Source organism: Habropoda laboriosa, unplaced genomic scaffold, assembly GCF_001263275.1.
Source record: "Habropoda laboriosa isolate 0110345459 unplaced genomic scaffold, ASM126327v1 scaffold186, whole genome shotgun sequence".
Taxonomy (NCBI): domain Eukaryota; kingdom Metazoa; phylum Arthropoda; class Insecta; order Hymenoptera; family Apidae; genus Habropoda; species Habropoda laboriosa.
This window is the reverse complement of record NW_017100427.1, coordinates 1,968,305-1,983,340: the sequence shown is the minus strand read 5'-3', so window position 1 is coordinate 1,983,340 and position 15,036 is coordinate 1,968,305.

Genomic DNA, 15,036 nt, shown 5'->3' with positions numbered 1-15,036 from the left:
GATTCTGGTCGGGTCCGCAGGATCGTGATTCAGGAGCTTGAACTTGAGCTTCCGTCGCGGATCACATCCGGCCTACGTTTTCCTTTAAACCGTGGGATTCGGTTTACCTTGGACTTTGGGGTGAAAAAGGGACGTGTTTTCATGGGTGACGAGTTTGAAGTGAAGTAAAGAAGCTTTGTATTAGTCTACCGAGGACGAAGAATTAATTCCTTCGACATTCGCCATTTTTCATTACACAGTTACGTTTATTCTCGAATTTGTGAAATCTAGAACCGAGTAATTTCGCAAAACTCATACGATGAACGTGTAAATTGCGGTAAATAAGCCAATATTAATTACCAATAAAGCGATCGAACCAAGTAATTTGTTAAAATTGATCTTTTCAGGAATGGGTTAACCGATAAACGATTAATTACTGCGGCATAGAAAATATCTTAAAATAAATAACACAATGTTAATTATCGATAAAGTAATTATATTGTACGAATTGGAGCAATGCGCAGAGTAACGGGGTAGAATTTACAACAGAAATTGTCTGTGGGTGGAGCGGCAATTATCATGGGCGTACATTTTTCAATCGTGAAACACAATTATCTTGGAATCTGGCCGGGTCGTTTGCGTAATTTGTAACGTCGGTTTCTCTTGTCATTCCACCAGGATATGCTTTATCTTTCCGTGCTTCTCATTTAACTTGCCGTTCCATCCTCCTCTGTACCGCAATATCACGCGGTAGGAATGATAAATCGCAGCTACATATTACACCTGTCCGGTGCAAATGTAGTGATCCACGGTAATGTTTCCAGCTGATTTCTCGCGGTTCGAATTAATCGATCGATGGTAAGGTAGACAGTCCGCCTCCGTTGGTGCTGCGATATCGATCGTTGGTCCAACGATTGCTCCATCGATCCGTGGATCAATTCTCCGATATATCGACCGATACGGAAGAAAATCATTTCCACCCAAAAGCAGCGGCAATTACAGCGATATTCGAGAACACGTTCAAAATCGACCTGTTCTCGAATATCATAACGAACGCTTCAAACGAAAATTTAATTGCCCCTGCGTATCGCCGCAAAAACAGAAAAGCTGATCGTCGCGATTTCAATTAAAACGAAAAAACCGACGCGGTAAGCGATTTTTTTCGCGCGATGATATCTCGACGAATGTTTACAAGCTGCTAGGTGTATTCAGCAAAGATAGCCACTGCAAAAAGTTCCCTCCTCGTGCACCAGCTGGATCGTACATAATTTTATATAATATGGCACACATTACCAAGTTGAAGTGTCCTCACGCCGGCGATGAGACGCGAATTTTCCACCGCGCGTAATATCCCAGGCAGTTTTTCTCCCCCACCGCCGGCGAATGGAGGAATGTATACCCCCGGCTGGCAGTAATAATCGGGGAAAGATCACTTAATGGCCCTCTAGGATAAGAGCCACCGCCATTCGCACCTCCGCGAATTCGCTGCTAGCGCCTAACAAAATTGCCGTATTATGTCGTTTAACGCCCTCGGAAATACAGCGCGGATCGGGAACGAGAGAGAATAAAAGTCGGCGCGTTAGGGAGCGGACGAGGAGAGAGAAAGAGAGTCGCGGAGGCGAGACGCCGAGCGGCGGGCTGAATGAAGCGAAAAAGAGACGGGAAACAGAGCCGGGGAAGAGAAAATTACACGGGATGTCCGCGTGATAGAACGATGTGACGCGACGCTATAACACGGGGAAAGGTGTCAGAGAGTGCGAGCAGGGCCGAGGATCGTGCTGCATAATAGATGCGTCTGCTGCGCTTTAGCGCAAACAGGAACAAATTCCTCGGTGCACTCGTTGCAACAATTGAATCGGTAATCAAGCTGGCCTCGATAATCGAATCAGCCTCTGGTACACGCGTAATTGAAATTTCGCAGCCAACCACTGCAAATATTCAACCCCTCCCCGCGTTTCCCGCGTCGCTCTCTCTCTCTCTCTCTCTTTCTCGCTCGTTAGTCAGTCGGGGAAATTGCCTCGACGAGCAACGTTTGCAGTCGCGTCGTCGAAAATGTTGCCCGCGGCAATCTTACAAATTGTCGTTGCCATAGAAAATACAAAAAAAAAAAGAGAGAGAGAGAGGACGAGTAGGGATGAAAGAGCGACAAGCGGGAAGAGGATAGGATCGATCGTGGACGATTGATCGATAGGGATGTCGATGTCATGCAACGGGTACCATTTCACGGCGTATACGCGCCGCGTGAAATCGTATTTCCAGCGTGGAAAAAGTTGTGCGACGATGGGAGTTCGTATACGGGGGGCTCGACGATGTCAAAAACAGACGTAGCTCTCCACGTCGCCGTGCCGAACAGGAGAATCGCGCAATATTCGGCTATTTCGAACGTCACTCCGGCGTGAAAGAATTCCCGAGATCGCGAGCGCGATGGGAAGAGACAACTCGAGAGATTTTCATTTTTATTCGTAGGCGCTGGTGAATTCATAAAGACGATGCTTGACGTGGTTTCTATCGGTGAGTTTGTAAGATGGAAAATACTCCGTGTAACTTTTATCTGTTGGTGAAATAAGCCAAAGAAATCACGCGAACCTTGAGAAACAAACCGAGAAGCTTCTGTTACCTTGCAATAATCTCTCTATTATACGTGATCTGACTTTTCTAACGCACGTAGCCGGAAACGTGAAAACCGGGGGAGACATTAATTATCGTAGGAGAAGAGAAAAATGGGCACTTAATTAACGCGGCTGACCGGATCAGATGTTCTTGTTCGCGCGCCGGGGAAAAGAGTTTCTTCCTTCGAGCGGATTTCATTTTCACCAAGCGTGAATATAAAGCGCGGAAGGGAGGAAAAAGGAGAGAGAGAGAGAGAGAGAGACACGGTTCCCGCCCCTTCGGTCGCTGTTTCGCGTAAATTGACCCTGACGAAGGAAGCATTTCTGTAAACTACTTTCATTCCGTCCTCTTTTGTGTCGCCCCGCCGCGCCGGTGACTTTGCCCTGAAAAGATCCCCGCGTATCTATGGAAAATGCACGGTTGGCGAGTCGCGGGGCCATTCGCGCGCAGCTCAATACCAATTGTACACAGTAATTATTAGCAACGCCATTGTCGCTGACTAGAGACCGCCTTAATAATCGGCCCGCCGGATGCTGGATCGTTTTGTACCCGCCGGTGAAAACCGCTTCTCTTTTAGCTCCACGCGAAATATTGTCGACGTTCAGATTGTGGAACGGCTGGTTTTTTTTAAAACGTGGAAATCATGTTTAATTAGAGGAAGTTGGAAACGCGGGAATGAAAAGTGGCGGTGCAACCGGCCGCTTGAAGGATTCAACCGATTCTTTAAAGGCACCGGAGGCATTGTATCTCTCTGTGACGCAACGTGGAATATTAGGCTTATTCGAACGACGGTTCGGTGAATTTTCGGGTGTAATACACGTCCAGTGACGTACGCCTGTAAACAAGGAAGTGGAAAAAAATACAACGTTGTCCGCGTTCGTTGAGATTTGCTCTCTCTAAACACACGCTGCTCGCTAATGCTCTCTCAAAATTCTCTTTCTGGACTTTAAACTCTTTTTCACCACTGTTCACCCTTGAGAAAGACCCACCCCTACATACAAACAAGCACACACTCGCAACCGCCACTTAGCCGCATCGACGTATGCTTGCGCTCGCGGGAATTCTGGCCTCCAAATATGTACCTCGCAACACACTTCACTCTCTCTCCCTCGGAAAAACAAAAATCCCGGTCCCTTGAAATTTTCATCGTTATTTACTCGCTGCTACCGCTCTCGATCCTTTGTTTTGAACAAATTTTTCCGGTAATTTTCCTCTTTGTATCGTCGGTATAAAACCGCGTTGTTTCGCCAGGTTTCTTCTCTGAAAACGCGAAAACGTTGAAAAGTGCTTACAAAAGGATTTCAGAGCTGGAAATTCAGGTTAAACCCTTTCTTTGCACGAGATCAACTGAAGAGCTGACTTGGCTGATCTCAAAGCTCTCGTTGCACTCTCTCTCTGCTGTTGCGTCGATCTCTAATTCATTTACACGCCGTAGGTAGAGGTACAAGAGGCGAGCATGTTGCGCTATCGGTTTGCTGCGCGATAAAGCGGCGTCCCGCGGAAGATTGCGATCTCTATTTTACGCCGTTGAATTGAATCCAGAAGCTTGCTGAAGCTTTTTCAAGCAGTTACACGGCAGTCGAACCGGGAACTCGTGCATCCTATTCACCTTGTGCCGGTGATGCCGCCGCGCGTACCGGCATCGTTCCCCTAGCAGTTTTTGCGTGGTGTAAACACAAAACTCGCATCACGGAAGAGAGATAGGGAAAAGCCGTATTGCGGACCTTCCGTCGTGTACACACCTATCCGCCTTGCGAACGCAGGCGGAGGGTTTTTCTAAAGACGCGACACAGGGAATGTGTAATACGCGGAACAATGCTCGACACGCTTTCCTGCGACTTCCACTTACATTCACGTATCCCGTCCGCTCCATTATCTTTTCAGCAACGTCCACTTTGTGCCGTTTTCTTTCCTCTCTCTCTCTCTCTCTCTTCTCCTCTCCACCCTCTCTCGCTCTCCACCCGCGTCTTTCTCGTCGTTTTTACGCGGAATCCACCGTGCTATTTGCGCCCACTAGGAGAACTAGCTTAATTTCTTTCACGGTGAAACGTAGAAACGATGGCAGCGAGTCGTCGCACGTAACAGCGGGAAAATTCGAGGAAATTGTGCAGCCAGGATATTTATCAACGGTGTAAATCAACGGACAATACGTGAACGCTTAACGCGACTCGCGAATTTATACACGAGCATCCAACAAATTTATATCGAGCCGATCGGATAGCCGGCGGAATAAAGCGATCACCCGTAAATTCGTTATAAACCGGGCCGATTATGAATTCGCCTGTACGCGGCTTTCTGGCGCGTAGGGGGGAAAAAATGGAATTAATTTTATGGAAATACATCGCGGCGGCGGTGACGAGCGCCGGGGTGATTGTCGAAATCTCGTTAGAGTAATGGCCGATGCACGAAAACGGCGGATTACGGTATTCTTTGTCGGGAATGACTGTTTACTCGAATTCGACAGTTCGTAGGAATAACGTGTCGATATTCAGATATTTTGTTATCGAAAACTTGTGTGCAAAATAGTTTTCGAAGAAATATTTGACACGAATTTTTTTTTACACACTGAAATCTACATTGGAGGGATGAAACCAGCCCTAGAAGTTGTGGCAATATCTGGGAAGTGACTAAGTTCAGAAAAATGGTTTCAACCTAGAGATTGTAAATTACCATTGTACACAAAGTGTCAACGAACCCTCGGAAAGTACCAGAAAAAGCACTCCACCCAAAAAGCACAATACGAAATCACGCGTAACGAGTAGAACAAAAGGTGCGTCAACCACAATCTTTCACGCCAAACACCTATCTGAGAACGACACAAATCATCCCCTTCGAACAACAGCCTAAAATTCATTCGTGTCGCGTCGAGGCTCCCATAGCCGCATACGCGGCAGCCATTTCCCACCCTTCGAGCGCCTACAGTTAATAAAGTATTTAACAGAGACGTAAACGAGAGATTGAAACGGTCAGAAGGCGAACGTGCGTCGACGCAGGTTTCCGGTTTTTGCGCGGAACGCGAGTGCGTGGCACGCGGGGTTCGATGGACACTTCCACGCGTGGTATCTCTGCAGGACCTATCCCATGGCGCGGCCCTGTGCTCTGCAAAAGCTCTCTCTCTCTCTCTCTCTCTCACTATACTGTCACGCGGCGTATACAGAGGACATAGACGCGCGTGTGCGCGGTCCCTCTATTCTCCTTCGTAGCCCATTATGCTCCCATGAATGGAGTCCGCGTTCGAGTACTAGATTCGAATCGGCACCCCGACCATCGTCGACACTTCGCCTCTGTTCGAACTGTCAATGGCGAGAGAGCGAGGCGAGGCGAATGAGCGAACGACACCGGGAGGAACGAACCGTTTCACGACAATGGAAACTCGTGCTACACGTAGACGAGCTCCGGTGGCTCGGTGTTTTTTCTCCGGCCGGTTGTCAGTCTTCTGGCTGACACGTACTCGAGAAAAAAGGATATTGATGGCTGGCAATGAAATAACAGCCACAATGGACGACTCTGGAGCGCGGCGACGGTGCACCAACTTTAGCCAGCCACGTTCTGACGCGCTTATCGACGTCCATACCACACGGGACACGTCCACTTTTTCCTATCGTCCTCTGCAGTCTGTATTATGTCGAAGAAATTTCATTTTTACGCTGCTGGGTATTAGGGAGGGCCATGTGTGTGAGATTTGGTTATTAAGTAGGGAGTCGACGTACTGTAGTTATCAAATATAAATATAATTAATTTTAAGACCTATATAGACGAGGAGAGAGTACGAAAACATATGCAATAGTTTTACTTTCTAAAAACTGGAGAAGGAACCCGAAAGTGACGTTTATATCCTCAGAAAAAAAATTGAAGCTTTCTACGTAGTAGTTATCTAGAAAAAAATTCCCAAACTTTTTCTTTCATATGGGATCCTCTTAAACCCAACTCTTAGCCTAAACGCGCCTAAGCCAACGCAACCGGTCGCGCATTAGGTCCCCCTTTTTCGGCCACCCGCGCGAGACACTAGAACTGCTGCACCTTGCATGGAAGTATTTATCCCGCGTGACAAACCGATCGGCAGGATTAGAACGTCGGGACGAATCGAGCGACAAATGAGTCATTTGCTGTCGGAACGACAACGGCGGCAATTGGATTTTTGTCAAGTTCGTTGGTCCCCTCTCGACGCGACTCGACAGCCTCGAAGCTTCAATCGCTTCAAACCCTGTCTCCTGGCCAAAGTGACTCTTATTGCTTTCTTTTAATTTGCGACTGCTCACACGTGCGTCCGCGTTTCACCCCTCGGAACAAGCATCGGCAAAACTCTGTCGCCGAACGGTGTGTACGCGCGTATTGGTTAGGTGTGGAGCAATAGCCCAGCGTTCGGTTGTCGGCTAACGTCATAAGGGCAGAGGGAAATCGGGGCCGGTGTGTCGATCGGTGACGACGAGGCCTGGCCTGCGTCGAAAACGGGTCCTCGAATCGTCGAAACGTATAACGACCATTCGACGGGGTAACGAAGAGCAAGTTCACCACCCGCGGCGACCAATTACTCGAGGGGAGGATGGCGAAGAATTTTCAGGGGTTCTCGCGGACGCATTGTGTCTACAAGATCGTTATTTCTTGTCGATTTCGAGCGTACCACTGTCTACGACCACGTTGAATACCGGCACAATTAAGATCCCCGACGGAGGTAATGGGGAACGTTTATTCTCTTCTTTAATACTTCAATATCCTGAACCGGTGCTTTCGTATTTTCCCTCCTGGCTCATTCAGAGCAACTTTATCGTTCGTTATCGATTTTAACCCCCCTTGTTGCACCGTGTGATTCTTGCCGTTCTCCCATCTGTACGCTAGTTTTCGCTTTTTCCTGCTTTCCTTCGGTTATTTTGACCGGCCGTTTAAATGACCCGTTTGTAACCAACTATTAGAAATCGATACTTCCTAGACTACCATGTTTTTTTCTTCCAACGAATGCTTGTGTATATTCTCTCTATCGTTAAGAGTAGAACAAATATATCGGGTACTGATTTTAGCCAATTAGCAGTATTGATCACCGGAACACAGGAATAACAAATATCGAGCGATATTTTAATAACGGTATACGCAGGTTTCAGCTTTTAGAACAGTCGCAATAATGCGTATGTTGCAGTACGAGCCTCGAGGGTTGAATTAACAACAACGCCTCTCCTCTCGCCAGAACTAACTGTTAATTATTGACTTTACGAGTCGTAAAGTGAACTTTCTAGAATAACAGAGTGTCCGTCAGGTGGGGAAATAGCCTTTCGTTTCTCATTACTAAGCCAGCGTATCAGACTTTACCCAAAGCGCGGGAACCTCTGACGGGTAACAATCGCGGAAAACAGCCGTAAATCAAGCCTATCCTATTCGTGTAAACTTAACCAGTCGAAACGAAAAAAAATTCCCCGATCTGGCAGCGGCGTGTTTATCCAAGGAACGACAAACAACGCGTGTTTTCCGGCCAGTAAACTCCACTGTTCCTCGCGCCACGGCGCCAAGGTACTAGCTGCGAGCGATTTCCACCGGCATTTTCCCCTGCAATTCTCATCTCGGTCGAGCCGGTAAAACCGCTAATGCCGCATCCATTATAACGTCACATTCGATTTGGCATATCCACGGAGGTATTCGACAACATGCGAGCACCCTACGGCTACGCGCCGCTCGAATTTCACGGGCGCAATTTCAAGAGCACGCGCACCACCCCGTCCTTCCTCTCTCATTCATATTCATCGCGACGATGTTGGTCGCGCGTATTTACGCTCCGTTGCCTGGCCAGAATTGACTCTCGACGTTGGACGATGGATCGTCTTCGATCGAACGAGTTATCGACCGCCGGTAAAGTGCACCTCGTTGATAAAAGCTTTGCATTTAAAAGTGATCAAAAAATTACTTGTTACGCGCGGGCTTGATAAAAGCTTGATTATACAGGGTAAACTGCGTAACTTCGTCGCGTTTATTATTCTTCATCGGCGGAGTGATTCGGTCTTCCCCACGATTTGCATCCTTCTTTCGGAAGATTTTTTTAATTGTTCATATTTTTGTATCGACTTGTTAATATTTTTCTATTTTCGGGGGGTAATATTGGACAAATAACGTGGGTTAGAGAAATGAAAAATGGAAGCTCGTATTTATTGTTAAGAAAAAGAGTACAAAGTTGTATGGAAAAAGAATTGAAGATAACTTTAGAAATTTGTAAAAGAAGACGTGTGAAAAACCTAATACTATCAGCTTAAAGACCCTTTTGAGCCTTTCTCTATGGCATAAAACGTTCCGTTCATTCTACTAACAACCAAGGTATATAACAGAGTCAAAGCACGTTTCTATGTTATTTTTACGCAGTGCAATTGTGCTCTCTCTTTCTTCACAATTATTAGAACAATTCAAAGTGTGATAAAAGAGTGTAACTCCACCGAAATAATTTAATTGAAAGTATGAAAGAGATTTTGTTCCACGGGAAACATTCTTTTCGAGTAAATTCGTGTTACAAATGCATCTAGTATGAGTGCAATTTATGCTATTAAAAAAGACAACGAAGAATATACAACGAAACAAGTATTTTCTGTTAAAAAAAATGCTCTCTTAATATAAAAATCTGCTTAAATTGTGTTCGTTTTTGTACCGATACAACGTAGCTTTACACATTACGCTTCTGTGACAGTGTTCGATGAATTTTCAAGCTGAATTCACAGGAAACTGAAGTTTCATATGGAAACACGTCACTGTAAATTTTCCCACTGTACTTTTTCACGCGAAATCGCTTCCTCTCGGATTACATCGTCATTTCACTAACATCCTATATAGCAAGTGTTCAATAATGGATGACTACAGGAACCCTTAGCAACGAAAGAGCTAACACTGCTACGCGAAAATCAATGCTTTCGGCTGTTAAAATGCACAATTGGTGTTGCAGAAAAATACTCGAAGATTGGTCATCTTTAAAAATAAAGAATCAGAAGTTCATTTTTTATTGTAGTAACTAGGAAAGACTCGAGGGATATTTTGCTCCCCAAAAATTAGAAATGCAATGTGTTTTGTCACCTCCAACACCTTTACAATAGAATAACGGAGCGTTTTTCTTTTCATTAGTAGAACGCGTTCTGATTTGAGAATAGTCAAAAATGGAGATGACCAGTTTTTGCCCCAAAGTGTTCATTTGCGTCGCGATTTCAATAGTTAATGGTCAAAAATGGAGACGCCCAGTTTTTTCACGACAGTCTTCAAGTTTACTCGAGGAACATCAAAAGAAGTTTCATTCGTGGTGGGCCTCGTGGGCCATCGTCGAGCCAGGCGTTAATAAACTGATTAAAACGCGCTCGATATTCGTGCGTGTAGACGTGTCTTGCGCGAAAGTAGGCATCGAGCCGTGTGCGTATCGTACGTGACACGCGTGCACGTGTGGCGGGAGCCAATGAAACGGTTCACGACTGACGCCTCCTCGATCGAGGGGATCCCGTGTTGCCCCAAGGCAATGCCCCGATTGGATCCCACATCTACCACTATCCCCGACCGCAGATAGTAATACGAGCTGTGCACGTATAGGCACACAGGTCCCCGATACGCTCGACAATGCCAGGTATTTAGCCAACCGACCGTTAATACGAATTCGCGTGGCTGACTGGCTGGCTGGGTCGGTTCGCTAATTATCCCCCTGGTTAACTTTCACGCGCTCGCCTACGGCTCTCGAAGAAGCGACTTTATAGTGCAATCGATAAGGAGGATAGTTTTCGAACGGCGGAAAAAATTCTTACGCCCGCTCGAGTTTGGCTGCTTCAATTTATTGCGACAAATGAGAAATTGTAGGCAACTGAGGCACTCAGAATCCATGGTGATTAACTTCGATGAACAAAATTTGTTAAATTTATGTTGTTTATGGAAAGTTAAGCAGTTTGTGACACAGCTTGTGCGTCGATGGACCAAACGTGTTAAAAGTCGAGGGAATTTTCTTCAGAAATAATGTAGAAACCTATACTTATTAGAATATTGATAAATTCTCGATTGTTGAATTATACAATTAATTACTCTCTGTTTGCAAATTTGTTCGATTCATCGGTCGAACATCTGCGTTAATTAGTCAGGACAGAAAAGAATGGAGCAAACCAGGAAATGTCGAGCAAATTATAGACACAATGAAGCTCGATAAGCGTAATTAAGTTCGCCTTTTCGATATTCGATAACTGCGTGAATTAATCTGTTGCCAAGAGTCGAATCACCGCCCTTTCAATTTTCTCACCCCTGTCCGCCAATTACAAAAAGTACAATTCCTCCGTCGAGCATCTGCCTGAATTTTGCCGCGACAGAGGATTTTCCATAAATTCCGAATGCAACGATGTTTGACGAGACGAATTAAGACGGTCCTCTCAATTTTCGATAACCGGCTAAATTAATCCGATACCAAGACAGAATTAATACCCTTTCAATTTTCTCACCCTTGCCTCGAAACTACAAAAAGAACCCGAACCAAAATCCCCGGGTCTCCTTTCCATCCAACAACGAACGTCGCGGCTTCCCCATTGACAGAAAATTCACGCTTTGTAGGCGCAATTAAACGTTTAATTGCACGATCGTTTGTACGAGATTCGTATCCGCCTTTGGCCGTATCCTCGTCTCTTTGATCGAAAGACACGGTCTCTTTGTAACTGTTGCGTCGTGGACCTTGATCAAGTCTTATGATCAGGAATTCTGGCTCAGGTTGATGATTGTTCTCGCTGGTTCGAGGTGTATTAAAACTTCGTCGTTGGGTTAGATGTTTTTTAGATGTTTAGTTGAATTTGGATTGTTCGTTTCGTGACGACGTGTCTCGTGCACTCGTCTTACAGTGATTGACGGTTTTCAGGTGTGTAGGTGTATACATATAGACATTAGGTTGGTTCCGATTGGTGGTTGTGTTATGGAGGTGGAAAACGTGGCGTGTTCTGCTATTGGTCGACGAAAACTGTGACCTTACAACAAATTCGATCCCCGGTAACGAATGTTTTATGGTCCCGAGTGTTTTTGGGACCTATTGTCTAAGTGTCTTCCGAACGTCGGTCTGGCGGCCAAATCTGACTAAGTTGTTTATTACTATAATCCGCCGAGCCGAGACTTCGTTGCGTCCTCATCAGGTCGCAACAGTAACAGTGGTATTCATAAAGCCGTTTCCATATTCTACTCCGGTGATGTCTCGGTAACCCGGCTTGCTGATTGGACCGTTGAACAGCAGTGATAATTAACAGGGGTAATTGTCGGGGAGAGTGGCCGCGGTGGAAAAGAATCGGTTTGTTAGCTGAACGAGAGAGGATTTTGCGTAAGAATCGTCGCAGCGGAGAGACACTTTTCTGATATGAAAAGAAAAAGTAAAAAGAGGAGAGAAGAGAAGAAACCCTTGCAAATCAGAGCAGAGGCGCGCACTCGAGTGAAACAGAATTGATTGTCAACATTATTGGAAACAAACCGAAGATCGTAAGATCCGTAAGGTCCTCTCGACTTGTGAACGGCGCCTTGCGCAATATCGTTCAGTTACTTATCGGCCTGGTCGCGGTATAAACGCCGGCGAAAGCAGGAGAAGAGAGAAGAGATCGCGTGTTTGTGAATCTGCAATTCCTTTCGCGTCTACTGGTGCGATTAGCAATTGCTTTACGAGCCAGAGGACCGGCGTCGCGAATCATTCGAGCAAACCTCTCAAACGATCCAACCCCTCCCGTCCCCTTTCGGCCGATCGCCGATCTTTCGCCGACCGGCTGCCTGGCAGAGACGTACGGGCGTCGTCGTGACGCGTGCGTGCACACAGTCGAATCGTTCAGGTTTCCAAACCTGTGAAAATCCACCAACGTGTACCCTCGCTGCATCCCATTTCGGTTTGAACATTAAACGCGAAACGTGCAACGGGGCCGGATTGGAGGAAAAGGCACGGCTCAAAGGGAGATAAAGGTAAAGGGGTACGCGTCGCCACGTTAACGGCGAAACGTAGAGAAATAGACAAGCTACGTTTCGTTGGCAAGGGAGGTATGAGGTGCGCAGGGGTCGGGGGGCGAAGAGAGATCCGGGGAAAGGACGCGAGGAAAGAAAAGGGGTATTTGGAAAGCGATGCTCCTGTCGTAAAACGCTGAGAGAAGTGAGAAACGGGAACGTCAAAGCCCTAGCACGCATCCTTTAATCCCTTAATCCACCGTTGCCTTGCGAGAATTCTCTCTTCGACACCGGAACTGTGAATTTTCAAGATCTGCCGGTGAAACGGCGTCGAAGCAGCGACGGAGAAAGAAGGAGAGAGAGAGAGAGAGAGGGGGGAAGAAAGGGACAGAAACGAAAAGAAACGGAGCAAGAATCAGAGAGGAGGAAAGAGAGTAAGGGTGAAGGGGTGGAAAAAAGGAAAGAGACATTTTACGGTTCAGACTTTTCAGGGCTGCGATGCGGGAATTACCGACACGCTGTTTGAAATTAAAGCAAGGGCGCCAGGGCAAAGGGTTGTACACAGCGAGGCTTGTGCACGTATACCTATACACCTGACTTCGACAGAGAGAGAGAGAGTAAAGGGAGTGTGCATGGGCCGGCGTAAAGGTTCTTCAAGATATTTCACAGCGGCGATGTAAATTTTTCCATCCACCACCCCTTTCACTCGTCGCCTTTAGCCCGCAAGAATGAAACGAATTTAACCTTATACTTTTTCCTTATTTGTTCGTAACTTCCCTTTGCTTTGAATTTCCCTTCCTTTCTCCCTCTCTACGTCTCTCGCTCTCTCTTTCTCGCTTTGAGCGTATACTTGTACCACCACCCTCTACACACACCCCTTCTCTCCGCTTTTCCTGAACTATATTGCATTCGTGGACCTGTGAGCGAACCCGATATGAAAGACGAAATCTCCAAGGGTTTTTCTGACACGCTCTGCAAATAAAACCGCGCACGGTATTATGTTACACCAGCAGGCATATATGAATCGGTCCACGATCGAGGGACCGGACAGGCGAACCTTACCGTATCGCTCGGCCACCGAGTGCAATTTTCTATTTTGTCTGACGCCACGTAGCTCGCGGTACCGACAACTTCTACTCGGTCTGGAACTTCAAGTGAACGCCATTATCCCCGGCCAGGGGAACACGGCGAAGTTCAAAGAAAACAGCCGCGGGATCGTGAGAGAAAAGCGTCGCGGGAAAATGACCTACAAGGAAGTCGCTTCTGGCGCGACTCCCTCGATCTCGCCGCCAGCCTTTTTTCCCTAGCCGCGCGTCAACCTTTTCCACCGTTGTATTTTCATAATCGATTTCGCCTGCGAGGGTGGAACACACGAAAAAAGAATGGCGCAGCGGGGAGGAAGAAAGGGGCGGCAGGAGGTGGAGGAGGAGGACACAATCGTAGAGGCGCGACGTGGATCGATGTGCCGGGGAGCTTTTATACGTCCGGTTTCAGAAGTTTCCGGCTACGACGACGCGGTGAGAAACACGAACTTCTCGTGTTCCGTTTGGAACACAACAGTCGATAGATAAACCGGTCGCCTTGAATCAAAGCGAACAAGCGAAACAGACGTTCCGTACCAAGGTACACGGTTGCTCGTGTTTCAACGGAGCATTTCAGAAACAGAAGCAGCGTCTCAGTTGTCGGAGGAGGAGCAAGTGAGCGATATCGAATTGAAGACGTGGCACGAAGTCTCGAGAGGAGGAGAGACGATACCAGAGGAATTATACAGAGAGAAGGAGACTTGGGTGGAGGAATTATAATCAGCTCGTTCACGGTTAATTTCAACGCGGACGGTCGCGCGTTTATCATCGCGCAACAGGGGGATGAACGCGACAGGGCAGAAGTATATGCACGCGTGGCCAATGGTTATTTCCATGATTCGAGGCCTGGAGCGCGTCGTTGGCCAGCGACGTGATGAATTAGCCGGATCAATTACCGTGTTGCACGCTTACAGTTTCAGCCCGTTCGGTTATCGCAACGTTCATACAGCCGGATATGAACGCGTGCATATACGTGGAGCCCACGTTCGACAGCGCGAATCACGGGAAAAGGAGCCGTGACTCGTGCACGCGGTATATTCGCTTTTGCGTTTTGCTTGTGCCACGTACGTATATGTATATATATATATTTAAAGGCCGTGCGCGATAAATACGAGGGCACCAGTATCCGTGAATACGGACCGACGAAGAAGACTGTTGAGCGGAGGTATGGTTCTTTTTAGTAATTAAAAATTACGCGCCGCGGCCGGTGTGCGTCAAAGCGCGCGCGGCTTCGTTAATATATTCAGCCTCTGTGTGTGCTGCTGCTGGTGCCTTTGGCCTTGCAAAAAGACGCGACAAAGTTCGTGCCTATTTCCCTCGTTCTCCACCATCTCCCACACACCCACCCCTCCTTCCACCTCTTCATTCATAACCTTTTCCTCTTCCTTTCTTTTCGTTCGTTCTTTTCCACATCATAGTCAGAGAGAAACCGGGGCCTCTCTCTCTCTCTCTGTCTCTTTTCGCTGACGGACGATAATCT